The following is a 17,683-nucleotide window of genomic DNA, read 5'->3' on the forward strand; positions in this document are numbered from 1 at the left end:
TGTTTGAAGGACTATGTGAGACTGTAACACTTTGCCGGAAGTGTCTACCGGTTACATACCCAAAGATGAGAAATAAATGACACAAGAGTAAGGTGTTGACTCGATCGACTTTAGCTTCACACTAATTTATTGCTAGTATAAAATGGGTGGTTTACACACTAGGGGTAAAGGTAAATCGTTGAGATGACGCGGCAAGTGACTCCGATGGCCAGATCTTGAAATGGGCTGTTGGGGAGTCAAAACATTCCCAGCAAGGACTTCGGCCAATCGCGTACGCCAGCCTGAAGCAGAAAGATGCCGAGATGGAATACCACGCAAACGATATGGAGTGCCCCAATTGTTGTGGCTTTAAGAAATTTAGATCGCACGAGTATGGTCGCCGGTTCTCAGGGTTAAACGGACAGCTCAACTGTTCGGTGGTTGTGGTCGAAAAAAGGATGTCAGTGGAAATTTTGCAAGATGGATTCTCGCCCTGCAAGGATTTCATTCAAATCTGCCACGTCAAAGTTGTAGATAATTTTGTGGCTAATGCCCTATCTCGCAACCCTAATAAATTCTGTATTGGACCTAGTGACTCCGAGATCGGTCATGGAGTTTGTGTTCTTGACAGTAGAAAGCCCCCGAGCATGAATAGTACTGAATCGGCGTTCCAAAAACAATTGGATAGCTAACTGCCTCCTATTACTAATTTGGTTGAAATATAATGCCCCTAGTGAAGTTTAAGCAAATTTAAAACTCTGTCTTAAAGTATTGTATAAGAAAAATCCCTCTCATGGCCGTAAATTATTTTTGTGTGTCCTGTCTATATTGCATAGAAAATTATTAAATTCTATCATGAACACCCCGCTTCCATCCATGAGCATTGATAAGAAAATCATCCGTGTATGCGAACGTTATTGGTGGCCAAAAATTTCGAAAGAGTATACGCAAATATGTGTTGTCATGTAATTATTGTCAGTTTCATAAGTGTGTCCATGGATTCCCTGCCGGAAAGCTGCAACTCATCCCTCCCACCTGATTGTCCTTTTCATACCGTCGCAATGGACCACCTTCGTCCCTTCATACCGACGGGATGGACCAACTTGGTTCCTTCAAATTAACGAGTGGTGAAAAGGAACATATTTTAATGTGTTTAGACTACATAACTAAACATGTGGAAGCAGCATCTGTAACAGACACTACCAGTGCACTTGTGGTTGAGTTCATCAATGAAAACATCCATTTCCGTCACGGTGGATCCACTAGGATTATTAGTGATCATGGCACAGCATTTTCTTCTCACCTTATGGAAGAAAAACGAAAGAGTGGGAAACGCATCACGTGTTGGATGGTGGAACATCCTAAAACGTCCGGATTAGTCGAGAACAGGATGATAACTCAAGCATTGTCAGGAAACGTCAACACGAACCATGATGATTGGGATTGGCACCTTCCTGCAGCAGTTTTTGCAATCAACACTGTTCAACAAAGTATTGTCGAAATTTCACCTTTTCAGCTCGAGTATAGCCGACTTCCGTTTACAACATTACAAAATCATTTTCCGTTGCCGAAAGAGTGTCCGGAACCCTTCCAAGTTTTTCTTGCCCGCATTGGAGAATTTAGAAAAGCTGCACGCCTCAACATTGTAAGAAAACTTGAGAAGTAAAAACGCCTGGTTGACTTTCGGCGTCGAATAGTACGTGATTTCTGCCCTGGCGAGCTTGTCAGAATAAAATTTAAAGAGAAAAGGTTCCTGCCTAACTATGTTGGCCCTTTCCAAGTTGTGATGAAAATCTCCCTCACAACATCTTATTTTACTGCTGTTAATGCAAAATTAATAGAAAACCTGATTTTATAAAAAATTCAAGTTTTATCAACATTTTTGAACAAAATTCGTTGTTTTTCCTTTGGCCAAGACTTAGAAATTTTTTTAATTTTGCCTGGTTTAGTACGCTACATGTCGTGTCGGCAGTCTTCATATGTATGCTGTACTCTTGAACGTCCACAACCTGCACTCCCTCTCTCCCCTCTCTTCCATCCACCCGATTTCAACTCCTTCAACCCTTTCGAAAAAAAGATGTGACGAGGCCTAACCTCCGAAATTAACAGTGTGGCCATACCATCACCTCCTAAAGCATGATTCAAATGTCGATTTTAAAAATTTATTTGGCATTGTTGCGCCAACGGCTTCTTGATAGCATCAGTTAAATCATTTTTTTGTGGTTTACTTGTTTGTCTTGTCCTCTTTCGTGTTTAATTTCAAATGCTTTATTCATAAATTTCATAAACAATATGCTAACAAATTCAAATAAATTCAGAAAAAATGTTTCTAACAACTAGCCCTTCTCTCCTCTAAGCCTTTGCATGTTCTACCTATTCTAGAAGAGACTATGTAGGTTATCAATCATCAAATATTCGTAAAAATTATATATCTCTGAGAGGTAGGAAAGACACAACATCAACTTTCATTTGACATTCAAAAATTACCAGGGGAAAAGAAAATGACACAGAGAAAGCAATATCCGTCGACATCTTTAATCAAACATTTATTCTGAATGCACCGTCTACAGGAGTGTCGTCAACTTACTCAGACGGTAATACTGATGACACCAGCACGACGAACTATCCTGAAAGGAACTATTACACAACAGCGATTGAATACTTAATCTGGGGTGTTTCAGTAGTTTTAGTAGTAGTTTTTTTGGACATAATAACCAAGGACATTCATTCTCATCCTCATCTGATCCTCATACCATCTCCTCAATTCATCCAATCTCCCCATCTCATTTCTTCATCTCTTCTTCAATTTCATCGCCTCATCTCATCTCATCTTATTATCTCCTAATCTAACTCTTTGACCTTCCGGGTTGCAAAACCCTCCTTAAAATTTTTTGTCGTATAGAACTGAAACGTATTTGAGATTCAATAGTTTTGTATACGACGAAAAAGACAAAGTGAAATCCCGTTGTGTACATCTGCAATTCTACCTGAAAATTTTATAATGAAAAGTAGAGAATATTGATGTAATATTTCGTAGTACACAGCCACAATTTTACCTGATAGTAATAATCGTGTCCCTTATTCATGTAGTACTGCTGATTTTCTTCACTAAATTGCAAGGGAGAGTTAGGATGTTCAATTCCCTGCCTTTCAGTGATACATCTTAACTGGAAGGGCACTTGATTCTCAATCGTGCCAGTTCCTATGGTTGGTGAAATAAAGATTCCATCAGGTGAGGATGACAAGTAGAGCTCTTCCACAGAGATAAACATTTTGCATTTTGAAATTTGAAATCCTCGATGAAACCCATTCCTGCGAATTTCTTTTTCAAATCTCTATCTTTATCTCTATCTTTGTCTTCAACTTCTTTATTTCCTTGTAATTTTTATACATGGCTGAATTCTGGTGTGAATGTGGTGATTGGTGTGTGTGAAGTAATTATAATATCTTCTCTTCCACTTTCTCTGTCACTATCGATTCGGAAGACAATTAACGATTTTCAGCATTGGATCTTTATCATGTTGAACATTCAGAGTTCTCAGCAATGTTGTCTAATAAAAATTATATTTTCAATACAGTTTCATAGATCACTTATTTCGCACACACACCATTGATTGTGGGAAAAGCAGACAGCGTTTTTGAAAGTTTTTTCCTTTATTACTTTGGTATTTAGCCTGAGTAGTAGGCACAACTGAAAGTAATACAATTATGTGTAAAAAAATATTATAGTGAATTGCTCACAAATTATATCAAGGTTATATATACCTTTACCTTTCGTTGTACTATTTCCAATTGTGGCACTAGAAGGCTGACTTAGTGTACTACTAGCTTTATTTGTTTTACTTTTTAACCTACCTGAAAAGAAGAGGAAGAAAATCATGTAACAACCACAACATTTTCTGTTAAACACACAAAAAAAAACTTTATGAAATTTGAGTGGTTCGACAAATATCGTTGGTTTGACTTTTTGCTTTTTGGAGGAATATCTCTGACGAAAGCTCCGAATAATTAAAATGAGTCTTCTACGAGGAGATCTATTTCTTGTCAAGCGAAATATCAGATGAGGTCCTAAAAAAGTATTTTAATACGGATAATAGGCACTCATCCAACAGTGGAGCTACTAAATGAATTCAATAAAAAAACGAAGAGATTTGCGCAGCATAGATTAAGTTTTCTAATGAAATACAATTACAAACTTTTTAGTTTTGAAATCCACATATTGTAACAATGCTGTGTTTTTGTATTTGAAGGTGGTGATGGAGAAGATGCGAAAATAGAAATACATTGCTTCTCAGATGATGTTGAACACTAAATAGGTGATAAATGTAGAATGCCTGCGAAAAATTATCTTTCAACTACGAATTCAGCACCATGGTAATATTATAATACCTGATGATCAAACTTGATGAAGAAGTAGTAAGACGCAGCAACCGCTACTCGTGTAATCTAAGGTATAACCCAACATTTAACAACAAGATTTATATCACTTATTGCCAGGTTGTTTTGTTTTGATTCCAAATAACCCGACCAGAATATATCGATATTTATGATTTCATTGGCTCTTTGTACAGATTTCTTGGATTTGTGAAACATCGGAATCGCACAAGAGTATTGGACAAACCAACAATTTTCACAGCCGTCCCATTTTCACAAAGATAGTACGAGTCCTTTCTTATGTAGGGTTTCAAATGTTTTTTCATTATGTGCCCACACAGGCCTCATTTTCAGGGTTGAAGTTTGAGGTTGTAATAGTCTGATCAATTTCTGAGATGTTTTCAAGTTCTTAAATTCTTCTTGACTTCTTTCCAGTACTTTATTCGGGGATCTTATAAGTGAACATAAAAAGTTTCGAAAGGAAAAGCAGAAGTCGAATCCAGTGGACCGTGAATCTCACAATCGTCTACTAAATATGAGATGGAGTGCACATTGTACACCAGATGATTACTTCCGTAAATCTTCCCAATTTAAAATGAAAATATTGCAAACATTTTCTTGCTATTGTGAATTTTTTGCACATCATTGGAGAGCACAGAATTCTGACTGCCAAGTGTAGCTACAGGATCATTGTACTGTTCACCTGACAAAATCCCTTTAAAAATTACAGGTCCAATATAGAGAAGAAGGGCTTTTAATTCCACCACTTTTAAGGTCTTGGCGTGTTTAAACAATGTGATCACACGATGGAATTCTTGTGGGTAGGATAAATGAATCCGATGAAGCCTTTTCTCCAATTGTACTCTTTCCCATGGTCCTATTTTATCCTTGAAGTGCTTCTTACTCTAGTGTCCTGTCCAAATTGTGAGAAGCCGCTTAAAAACTCCAAGAAGAACTAGATGCATATAGTCCAGAGGAAAACTAGATAACATGTCAGTTTTCAAATGTAGTAATGGGCTTGAACTTTTATGATGTCCTCGGTGTAGTTTTGCTCAAAAAGAGGCGTCAGTTTAAAAAAAAATCAGTCAATTCAAAATATTTATAGTGCAAGGATATACTTAGTCGTAAACGCCTTTCTGATCGCATCGCTCACACCCAAAATATCCAGTATGACCAGTAAAAACTTTAAGAAATGCTCTAGCAGGGGCATCACACACGGAGGAAGATACCTCAATTGAATAACAAATTTATTCGAATTGAAGGCATTCACTCTGTAAAGCTATCAGTTCTTCTAGATATGGTTTTAAATAGTATTTTAGAATTGGTGGCTTTCCCTTACCAATAAAAAGACTGACAACAAATGGCCGGGCATCAATATATTTTTATGACTCTTGATTCCTTGTTTATCATTCCTTTTTTAAATTGGACAGAAAACCTTTTTTAACGAAAAGTGATGAAAATGCTTGATTTTTATATGAGGATTATTTTTTTAAGAATAGTTATTGGAAAGGTTGGTATGACGTGCCCTAACTTTTTTATGGGTTTTTGCTACTTCTCCTAGGCCACTAAGAGAAAGTTTCTTTCTTCCATATAGCAGTGCAAGTTCTTTTACAATATCATCCTTGTCGACTAGCAATCCAAGGGAACTTTTAGAAGTAGACTACTTATTAATGCGCTTCAAAGCCGTCGCTAAAGCTAAAACTGATACATGGTTAGAAAAGAGGAAATGGCAATTGGTAAAAAAAAACATTTCAAATAGGCGGTCAAGCAACGAGCTGATTGAAGTTGATATCATTGACGAAAGTACTAACTCTGAGCAAAAAACAAAAGGAAAAAGTAATCGGATATTTAACGAAATGGAAGCCAATTAAAATAATCCATCGGTGAAAGGCAGACCAACTAAGCGTTCAAAATTAGATGTTGTTAAAAATTTCACTGTTCTTGCTGTAGTCCCCGATCTACATGTGAAATCCGTTTTTTGACGTATTCACGAAAACCAATAAGGATGTAAATGTGTTGTTAATTAAAAATAAAAGATAAACTTGAATAATTTTTTTCTTAATAGAATTTGGTATTCAATTATGATTTAACCATGAGTTTCTACATTAAAAAGAGAAATTTCCCCCCATTTCCCTATGCTTTACGTGTTTTTTATTGGGACAGTGTTCCCCATCACATCTGAAATTTTACTGTCAATTTCCTTCAACATACTGATTCTTTCCTGAAGTCGCAAAGAAATTGGATACATTGTTATTACTTAATTAATTAGCAAAATTAAACAATATACATTATCATAAGAGGGCAGGCAGCAACAAATAGACTCCAACCAAGTGTAGATTGAATCATAGAGATCAATTTTTTTATCTATAGTCCCCTGTGACCATAAAAAAAGATTTATACTTTTCATAAATGATCTGGACAATACAATTTGGACACGAAACAAATTGTTCAACAACTGAAGTTATAGCAATATTGTTAATTCAAACACAAACTCTACGTTGTTGGGAAAAAGTAATACACAAAACCTGTGATGACACTGGAGACGAGTAACTTGAGTCATCCATGTTATGTGATTTGATTGCCAAATGCTGTTGTGGCAAAACACACAAAAAAAATTTAATTCGATCGTTTTTCCAAGTTGAAATGAAACCAAAGAAAAAAGCACCACGGAAGTTTTTTCGGAAAGCTAAAATCTATTGCACTCTACGCGTGAATTCCTCCACCAGTCCTCCACTGTTGAAATTTGCTGTTGCCCAGTGCATCCACAAGTGGCTATTTTTTGCCATTTTGGCTATTTTCAGTATGTCTGGCCATGGCCTGGCCATTTACAAGATTTTGCTAAAATGTTTGAAAATACTTAAGATTATTTAAAAGAACAAAAAATACCCTTTTTGTATTTTTTAGTTTCATCTTTTTCAAGCGTTTGGGTTTGGCAATGTCGCGACTCGCTACATTATATTGTAAATTAAAGTGGAGTAGACTACAAATTTCTAATTCAAAACTTTCAAGTAGTAATATTTCTAGGTTTCTGATTTCATGGATTACAATAAGTGTCAAATGTCGAAACGACCGTCAAATAGAGATTCAGAGGCCGCAGCCGCTGAAAGATTTTTCAGCCATATGAAAGACACCAAACCTCCTAAGAAAAACGGCCTTCACGACAAATCGGTCGATGCTGTAGAAGGGAAAGATTTGGTTAAAAAGTAATGGGGCAAATGCTGGTAGTGTTACAATTCCTGAATCGCTGTACAACTTGCTAAAACAGTGAAAACCAATGCTGCCATTGTAAGTTCTGATTCTGATTAGCAAGCAATATCTCACGCTTTGAATCCTGTCATCGTAGTTAATTGTTTTGCTTGATTGTTGGTTCCTGTATTTTTACTAAGGTAAACTTGGAAATAATGTCTAACAGTTTCAAAGAAAAACTTGTTTTTAATAAAGAAAGTCTGCAATGAGTGATTTCGATTTTTTATGTACATAATTTTGGGTGAATTTTTGGTTATTTTCAAAATTATATTTGGCCGTAATTGGCCATATCTGGCAACGTCAAAGGCTAAATGAAAAAAATTGGTGTTGCAGATCAATGCAGCGTTGCCAAATTCGATTCTACAAACACACGTAGTCTTTAATTCATTAGGTAAATTCTTTGGTCTCCTTATTTGTATTGATAAGTAAGAAAAAATCAGATATAGTTAGATTATTAAACCTTTCCTTGTAGATTAATACACCTTTCTTGGATCATTGCCTAATTAAATTTATTACAAATTGAATAGATTTGCAATTTAGAAAATTAATTTATTTTCTAAATGACAATATTACTGTTGATTTGATAACGAAAAGTCGTAATGGACAAAAATTTCGTAACACTTACTATTGCATTATTTAGTGTTGGTGGCAGCACAACCTGAACAGTAATCTTTCCAGGGTTCTTTCCAGTACGAAACCTCCCGAAGTAAAAATTGGAGCGTTTTTCAATCGATCCAATTTAAAATCCATTTGCATGTAAGATGTCTGGTACTTTGAATTGATAATCCGGACTGCTTTGGTTGACATATTTCAACAAAAGCTCCATGTCTTTATTCTTAAAAATTTTAAAGCGGCCGTGAGCCCGTGACCTTTTATATCAAGCACAAATTCCCTGTATTCCACTTGTACAACTGCTTCTGCAAGTCTATGGAAAAATTATTTATTATTGGAATTAGAAATAATAACTAATGTACAAAAATTACTGTTCCTTTCTGGTATCACTTTCAACATTACAATCTAAGTTTCTAACTGTTTGTTAACTTGAATTATCAAATTTTCTTTACAAAAAATGACTTGTTCTGTGACCAAACTGCTGATGGAAGAAAAATTTGTTATTTTCGGAAAATGAAAAATTAAATAGTTTTCCTCAATGTTCTCTTCTTCATACTCTACTTCATTCTGGATACTGTCATCTCCAACTATAAATTCAAATTCAGCTTCTTGGGGTTGGTTTTTTGGTTCGTCCATGTCTATATTTCTGATTTCCACCACAGCAGGTATTGTTGCACCATAAGGAGATTTTTTTTTCGCTACGAAACGAATTTTTTCCGGGCAGAGGCAAAGAGACATGTGTTTGATAATTTAATGTAGAAATGGCTGAGCTCTTGTCATCAACACCGTCATCGCCAACTATTAATTCAAATTCAGCTTCTTTTGGTAGTTCTTGTTGATTATCCATTTCCAATTTTCTCATTTCAGCTAGCAATTTTTCATATGGAATAAAAATGAAAGGTTTAGTTTCTTGCAACATTTTCGTATAAGACGTTTTACCTTAGACTCAGGATGTAGAAGAGCTTGAAATTCTTCCAGGCCAATGATGGGGCCTTCAAAACTTTCCAAACTGATTGAAAATTTGGTTCAGCAATGAATGTTGCAAGGTCATAATATTTGGCTATACGCTCCTTAAATGCAGAGGAATGATTTTCTTTCAGGTGTTTTTTCAAATTTGTATGATTGGAATAGCTATTGAAGCAAAATTCGCAATAGCCTCTTTTACGGGTGCAAAATTTTTCCAGTAGTTTTTTTTTTAATTTCGTAAAATATTAATCTTTGAATGGGATGATTTGGGACCATTTTTTCAATAACTTCTGTGAAAAAATGAAAAAATTTTTTATTATCATTATCACTTTTATTTTTTATAAAGTTACAACCTACCACAAATGTCGTTGGCTTCCTTTATTTTTTGGTTCAGTGCTTCGTGGAATGTTGTTGTTCGCTGGAATGCATCAATCATACTAGCTTGAGACAATTTCCAAGCGATGTCTTTGTCTTTCAATCCTAATTCCTTGAAAATAAGGAATATAATTTGTTTTTATTTGTTACATGTTTTATATGAAATAAGATATTTACTGCAAAGTTAGCTTGTAAACTTGGAATCATATGATTGCTGTGCAATGGCATTTTGCCAGAAAGTTCAATTAATTTCCCTACACATCCAATAGGAGTGTAGAAATTTACAGCATTAATCTGCTTAAGAATATCAATAATTTCGTCCGTCAAGCGGTCGTGTTCTGTCCACATTTCGTTTTCCTTCTTCAATCTAGAGATCCATTGAGTAAGGAAAAAAAAAAAAAATTGTATAGCCAACCATCGGAGACAGTATTTCTTTCACTTTCTTACAATACATCTTTTGATGATAATGATGATTTCTGTTTCATTATAGTTGAGTGCGCAGTCTTTGATGCTTTGTTGCCCACTTTTTCCTTGGGAAAATCAGATTTCTTTCCTTTCATTGTTTGTGAGATAAAATCATCATCGTCATTCAACATACAGATAACAAGTGTTAAGTTAAACACCGATCAAACACTAAAAACTACACTGACTTTAGTTATCTGACGAAATTAGAAATCATAATATATATATAAGAAAATAACGAACTAATTTACTATCTACATTTTCAATCCATAATTTAACGAAAGCAAACACATTTACAATAGAAAAATTTTACCTGGTCTACTGTGCTGACTGAGCTAGATTTTAAGATGTTTGAAACCGAAGCTTGAATTCTTTTCTGGGCCAAGATCTTTTAAGTTTTTTTTGTGATTTTGCATGACTAATCAGTGCACCTTTTCCCATGTAACTCAAGACAAATTTGTGGTTACACCACCGACACTTACAATATTTGTTCTCGCCTTCCACTTTTTCCACCCACTCAATAAAATCTGGGTAGAGCTCGGCATTTTGACAAAAATAAAAAATAATAATAACAATGTAATAATTAATGAATTAACAATGAATTTATTTCATTTGCTTATTTATTTTTTTCATTAGTTTTCTTTATTTACTTTGCCAATGAATTTATAATTGAATTTACACTGATTTGAAAATGGGAAGTCTTGATTCAGCAGTTTTGATTGGCAGTCAATTACGGTTATTGCTGGTGGATAGAGTCCTCGCTGATGAAATTTACAAGAAGCAGAGAGAAAAAAACAAGATCAAATATCTCCACTGTTAACATGTAATCAGAAAACTGGGGAAACCTTTGGTATTGACTATTGATTTAAAAAAATGACTGATCATTCTAATACTATTAAGATGCAATATATGAATAAAATTATGCAATATTGTGATACAATTATTAGTTTCACTTCAGCACTGCTATTTGTCAGCAACTACGCAAATGCTTTTTGATGCCCAAATAGGGTAAAAGTAACACATATAAAAAACCAGCCTAGAGAGAAGAAAATTTAAGAACTGGAAATGTGTGACTAATTTTCACAGAACTACTTTACTTATTATTAGCAGTCATCGACGAACAAATGATATATTTGAATAACTCCTTACAGCTTTGATTTCCAATCTCATTCTCGAAACCAAGTCAAAATGTCATGTCGACTAATTCTTGAAAAAGTGTAATAATTTCCCGCTACGAGCGCTTTTGGTATTTTTACATAGTCAATTTGCCAATTTTTTTTTAAAATCATAATAAAATATCTAGAAATTTTAAAACCACACATTATTCCATCTAAATTAGTAATGATTTCCATCTCATAATAATGATTTCCATCTCGCGGTAGCATCAATCGTCCCCAAAGCTCTGTTGCAGGCGGTGGTACTCCTTCTGTACTTCATGGTTATCGCACCAAATAACTGTTCTTTGATAGAATCTTCGTCCACGCAATCCTAATGAGCTCATTCATATGACTTTTTGCATTGAATATTTGATTCAAAGGCGAATTGCTCGTTGAATAAGGCTCTTGACAAACTAAACATCAATATTCTTGATCGTCAACGTTAGGCTTAATAGTCTTAGTCCATTTTTTTCATTTTTTTCTTTCTTCGGTACAGTTCTTTTGGTAGAGTTCTTTTTTTAAGCAAACAACTTTTTTTTAACTTTCTCAAAAGTCTTCTCTTTCACTTTTTCAATCATTTCTTTAACAGGAGTGCTGGTTAGAATAGCCGTCTTTCGTTGTCTCGGAATTTGAACAGCCGTCTTTGGGAAGAGGAAATTATCCAACACTGATCCGTCTGTTGTTGCTTGTGATGATACGGATGTATGCCTACTTGGAGATGATGATCCTTGCTCAACCAAAAAGGCATTTATTAAATCACCTACGGGTATCTCTTAAATTGGGATCACATCGATTTCTTCAAGCGTATTAGGAGGCAAAAGCAACGATTAAAATTTGTTTGTCTGGTTTTGGTTTGGTCGATCTGTCACCATTGACGGAACAAAGTCCTCTTCGGTGAGAATGTTTCGATTGTAAGGGTCACACCTGCTTTTTCAAATCCAGCCATAATGTTTTTGGGTGTGATAGGACGTGGAAGAGCCTTCTTCACAATTCCTGGAACATGACGGATGGCCTGGATGATACTTCAGCCAGGCTTCTATAGCTCCGTTTACATAATTTTTTAGTGGGCCATAAACTGATAAATGCAGTGGTTGAAGTCTATGAAAAGGAAAGCATTATAATGCCATTTGCCTTGGCATAATTAAGTCCTTCCACGGGCAAATGGAACCCATGGTTGTCCACAAAGCCGGTTTATCTACAGATGGGCGAATATGTTTGACGAGGTGTTCTAAGAACAACACGAAATCCTTTTCCGTCATCCAACCAGATTTTGTTGTTGAACCGCTAGACCGTAATGGGGCATTCACGAAAAAATTGTCTTTCATTTGCACTCTTTGAAATAAGAATGAATCAATATTAGGCTAGGCCAACTAGAAAAAATAATGATTCTACTCCCTATCTTGGGAAAAAAAATGGGGAACACTATTCCCTGCAACACTGACAGCCATCAGAGTGACTAATGTGCCTCAACTACTTTATTGATTATACCGATTTTTTTTTCTACTTGGCAGACGGGGAGGGGCCGAGGGGGGGCATTTTTCCCCTATAATTAAAGAAATCATCAAATCAATTAATTATATAAATCATCAAGGAATATACATAAAAAAGCGTTCATAGAAACTCTTCCCGGAACTGTGAAACACCACGTTAAGCGGGACAGAGTGAAAGAACATTATTTAAGGTCATTGAAATGGTTCGAAGTCTTTGAATTGTAACTTTTTCCATTGCCAACAAATGTTTAATTTAGTTACACGAATTTCAGTTTATATTTTAATAGATCGGTGTCAAACCGAGATAAGGTATAAAGATCGGAAAATTTACGTCCAGAAGTTCCGTGCAAATAGTATTTCTACAAATAGCCGAGGATGATAGCTCCAGGGTTTACCTTCCACCGTGTAACTGGTTATACCAAAGACAAGACGCAAGGGAGTTTCCTGAACTTGGAAGGTTGCGGATGTTCCTAGACGGCATTTCACACCTTTTTATGATGCGATTATTGGAAAACAGCCTTTTTCCACACAGAAAAAATTTAACCCACACTTTACTCCAATTACAAATGTGGAAGTGGAATTCCCCGCTAAAAAGTGTGGGTACTCACTAATAAGTGGACTAGTCCTGTTTGGGGCACACCCAAATAAAGGTGTGCCTCTCCACTTAGGGCCTAAGTGTGGTTAATTCATTGTAATTAAAAAACCACACTAAGTGGGCAAAAAAGTGTGGAATAAGTGTGGGTACAATAAATGTAAATACTTAAATATGTGATTTAATAAATGTCTTTATTGAAAACATGACATCATTCGTACAAAAAGAATCCGGATTGCGGTACACATACAGAACAATACTACGTTTTAATGATTAAAAACTTATTGTTTAAAAAATTGTATTAAAACTGATTGTATTAAAAACTGAAGTTGACTTGATTATGAAACAATATGTAAAATCACATCGAAAGTCATTCCATGTGAGTTGCAGAACGAGAGACAATAACATTAATGCCTGTGACCTAATTCAGTAATCAAGAGCCTCATCACTTGCAATGTGTTCGGGTGCGTTGACAAAATCTTGATTTGACGCGTTTATTTTGCCTCTTTTACTAAAAAAATCTCGAAAACCGCTTTTATACTGAGAATATTCAAGACAAAAAAAATAGAAATAAAGAAAATAAAAGATTAAATTTTCTAGAGCATTATCATTCTAGATGAATAACATTTTCTTCAATCACCAAACTCTGATTGAAGGGGTGCAATAAATAGGGTGCTCCATCGTCCCAGTGACAGCAAGGAATGACTACTTATGGTATGTAGAATTTTTCTTTTAAGCCAAGGCTGAAATGCAATAATTTTCCTATGGCAAAAGAAAACCGAGTGTTTCGATTAAGCATTAAAAAAAAGTAATCACCCTTTCAAAAAGGAAAAGGCGACCTAGTTTATAGTCAAAGCTGGCTTTTTTAGCTGAACAATTTAATTCCTTTTTTCATGCGTTGCAAATGCTTCATTGTTCTCAATGAGGTTTTTAACAATCTGTCTTCTAAGCTTGTCTGAATTTAGAATTTCTATTACTTTTATCTTATCCTACATGAAATTCATATTAGCTGAATTTTCGTAAAACACAAAAGATATTTAAACCAAACATACCTCTTGAAGCACCTGCTGTGAACTTGGCGGCTTTTCAGTCACGAGATTTTATTTGCTTGAAAGTAACACGTTTTCACAGGGAATCTCTCATCCTCACATCCATCCCAAGGCCCAGCACTGCTGTAAGTTTCTTTACGCCGATTGAACACTTCATATACTTACTGCTGGGTGGTTGCACTGTTGTTACTACGCAATAATTCCATTAAACGTCGTTTATACTTAGCAGCTGGACAAAATCTTGAAACCCGTGCCAGCCAGGCAGCCACTTCTGTGTCATTCAGCAGCAGGAAAGATTAACCGTGAATTTCGTTTCTTGTTGAATTTTAGTTAAGAAAAATTGGATTATAATTTCAGATCCATAATAATTATTGTTAAATTACTTATATATAAACATTTAAGTATCTCAGTAACGTTTTGCCCAAATCTCTTTGATTTTAAAAAAGCATTCCACTTCATTTGCACTCCACATTTTCATACCATTACAGTTTTCATCCATTTTCTGCAATATACCTCTTGCACATTGCGGATAGCAGGATTCTTGTAGTCCGACAACGCTGCAATCCGCCATATTGAGAAAACCACACCCTTTTTTAACTCTGTCTCTTATGGAAGTATTATTTTAAAGTGTTTTTTTCTCTCTACTGGTTAACAACTCCGACCAAAGGATAGAATTGAAAAATACTACATCATTTAGGTAATCCGTACCATGTAAGTTTTCCACTATTGAAGTAGTGGAAGTCATATTACTAAAATGTTTACATTACAAAGATATTACAATAATTAAATTGTGCGTAATATACACAGTGTGCAATTTTGAAAGCTGGAGCAAAGATAATATCACAAATCGAAATAAACTAAAGTAACAAATTATAGTGTGGGTAATCTTTAGATATTCTATCCCCAAACATTAACGGGAAATTTCGAGCGGTGCATAGACTTTGATTAGCACGCTGCTTTAACTTCCTCGTTCAAATTAGCATCCGTGAATCGAGGGCTTGCTTAGTTAGTTGAGTCGTACCTCCCGAAACGAAATGACGCAATTCTTTCATTTAAGCACAGCGCATTGAGTCCGTAATCTTTTTTGTTAATGTTCTACTCTTCAATGCACAATTTTAACAAAAAAGGGCCAACTTTTTCTGGGATGTCATGCATACAATCAAATAAAAGGTTTTCCCTGAAATGAACAAAATTTCTTTGATTTAAAGGACACACACCCTTTACTCCTGTACTTCATTACCACTCGGAAATTAAAAAGCGCATCCTGCGCCTGATAATCAAGTGATTACTTCGTTCTAAACACGACGTTGTCTGTCGTTCCATGATCTCAAATTTCATTTATACTGATGTTACAGACACGACGCAACTTTTAAGCTGATGAACTCATAAAACCACCAATTTTATGTGCTCCCTTTGTCTCGGCACAGAAAGCAACAAATTTTCCGTGGACATGGAAACCAGAGCGGTGAGGAATGTCAAGCAACATCCTTTCATCGGATTTCAAAATTAAAAGTTCTTTGATGAATTGTTCAATTACAAAATCAAACTCCTGTTCTTTCAAATCTTTAGTTTTCACAGTGCAAAAGGAAACATGTTTTTTACAAGAATTTTCAGGTAATGGGATATTAAATATAACGTAACAGAAGTTGACCTCTTCTAGACTCTTAACTTTACTGCACAAGGCATTCGTCATCTCCACGTTATAAAAAAACCCTGTAATCTGATCGCAAAAGAAAATCGTTCAAAAAATTTGTGACTGACAATATGATTACTATCCCTGTTACCGGGTATAAATCCGTCAGTCGATGGTTTCTCAGAAAAAAATTATCAAAAAATAAATCCTGTTGGAAACGAAAGACGTCCCCAACGGCCGACGACGAGATCCGGTCGGACAACCAGGATTCCGGCCCATTTACGGGAATACGATCTTCGGGGCCCCAGATAGGTGGCCCCTTGTCATCCGCCTAACTGTACTGATTCTTTGTGCCCTTTCCCCCCCTGGTGTCAATGTAATGTTCTGGAGGGGGTCGGGCCCTCGCTGTCTCAATCTATCCATACTACAAGTCAGTTCAATACAGTCAGGTTAGCAATCTCAAATCAGTGTCATCATCTTTATTCATTTCATCCAATATTCGGTAAGGCAACTTTGACACTACTTCCCTGCCGAACATGGTCCTTCGAAACCTTATCTTTTGAACCAAAATTTTGTGAAACTGACTGAACGAGAACGCTTCCCAGCAAAGCGTTCGGGTTTCTTTGGCAACAAAAGACCCACTGACTCTCTATCAACTCAAACTGTCCCTTTCTAGTTAAAATTCCAATCAATTTAGTTAAGTGTGTATGTGTGTGTGAATTCCGACATTTCGTCTAGCCGTCATCGCTGTTTTTTTGGGAAACCGCGTGGCGGCCTGAGGCGTCAGAAAATCTGAGCGCCTCACACACACACACACACTCAACTGTAAAATCTGTCTCATTTTTCCTAAAAGTAAAAGCATTTCACTCTCTTCTTGTTTGTATTTCTCTTAGATCGTAAAAGCATTAACATCCATTTACTCTCTCTCTCTCCCTAATATCGACTTAAAATTAAATTAAAAAGTAGACAATTAATTATTTCACCCAGCTCTTGTTGCGTTGATAAATTTTTTCTTTTGTTTTCTCTCTCTACTTTTTCCCACATTTCATTTTTCACAATTTAACTTTTTCGTCTTTTCTCTCAACGCTCCACTTTAGCGGAGCTCCAAAAGCGGGCTCCTTTTCCTCATCAAAATTAGGCCCGAACAAAAACGAAAGCGGCACCAGCTCCGCCTGGAAGGAAAGATTGCTCCATGGACGGGCCCAATCAGAGAGCCTCTCCATAAAAACACGAGGGAAGGACGACGCGAGGAATACCGAAACCGGCCGATCGTCCCATGCGCCGTCCCATCTAATGACCCGGTCATCCCGACGCCATCACCAGAACAAGATGCGATCAATCTACGCCGGGCTTTGGATCGTTTAGATGCAGCTGCCCCTCCTCCAAAAAATGCTCCGACACCGGCCAAGTGGGCTGAAATTAAGAGACAACTAACAGCACGTCCCGTCCAAGATTATAGAATCACCAGGGGGCTGTTTCACGGCCCCAAACAGCATCAGACGGTCGCGCCAGCCCAAGCAGCCGCCGAAGTGGAAGAAGAGGGAGCCGTCGGCGTAACAGAAGAAAAAGAAGAAGGAGCAGTCGGAGGCGAGGCCAGCGAGGAGGACGACACTCTTCAAATGCTCTGCGAGAGCCTGTCAATTGAAGAGACGATCCAAGCCCCCATTCCGCCAACACCAATACAAACAGAGCCAACACGGCAAGGCCGTTCAAGAGTAAGGGGGCTACTGATGTTCTCACGAGAGAGT

Source organism: Daphnia pulicaria, chromosome 1, assembly GCF_021234035.1.
Source record: "Daphnia pulicaria isolate SC F1-1A chromosome 1, SC_F0-13Bv2, whole genome shotgun sequence".
In the NCBI taxonomy this organism is placed as follows: Eukaryota; Metazoa; Arthropoda; class Branchiopoda; order Diplostraca; family Daphniidae; genus Daphnia; species Daphnia pulicaria.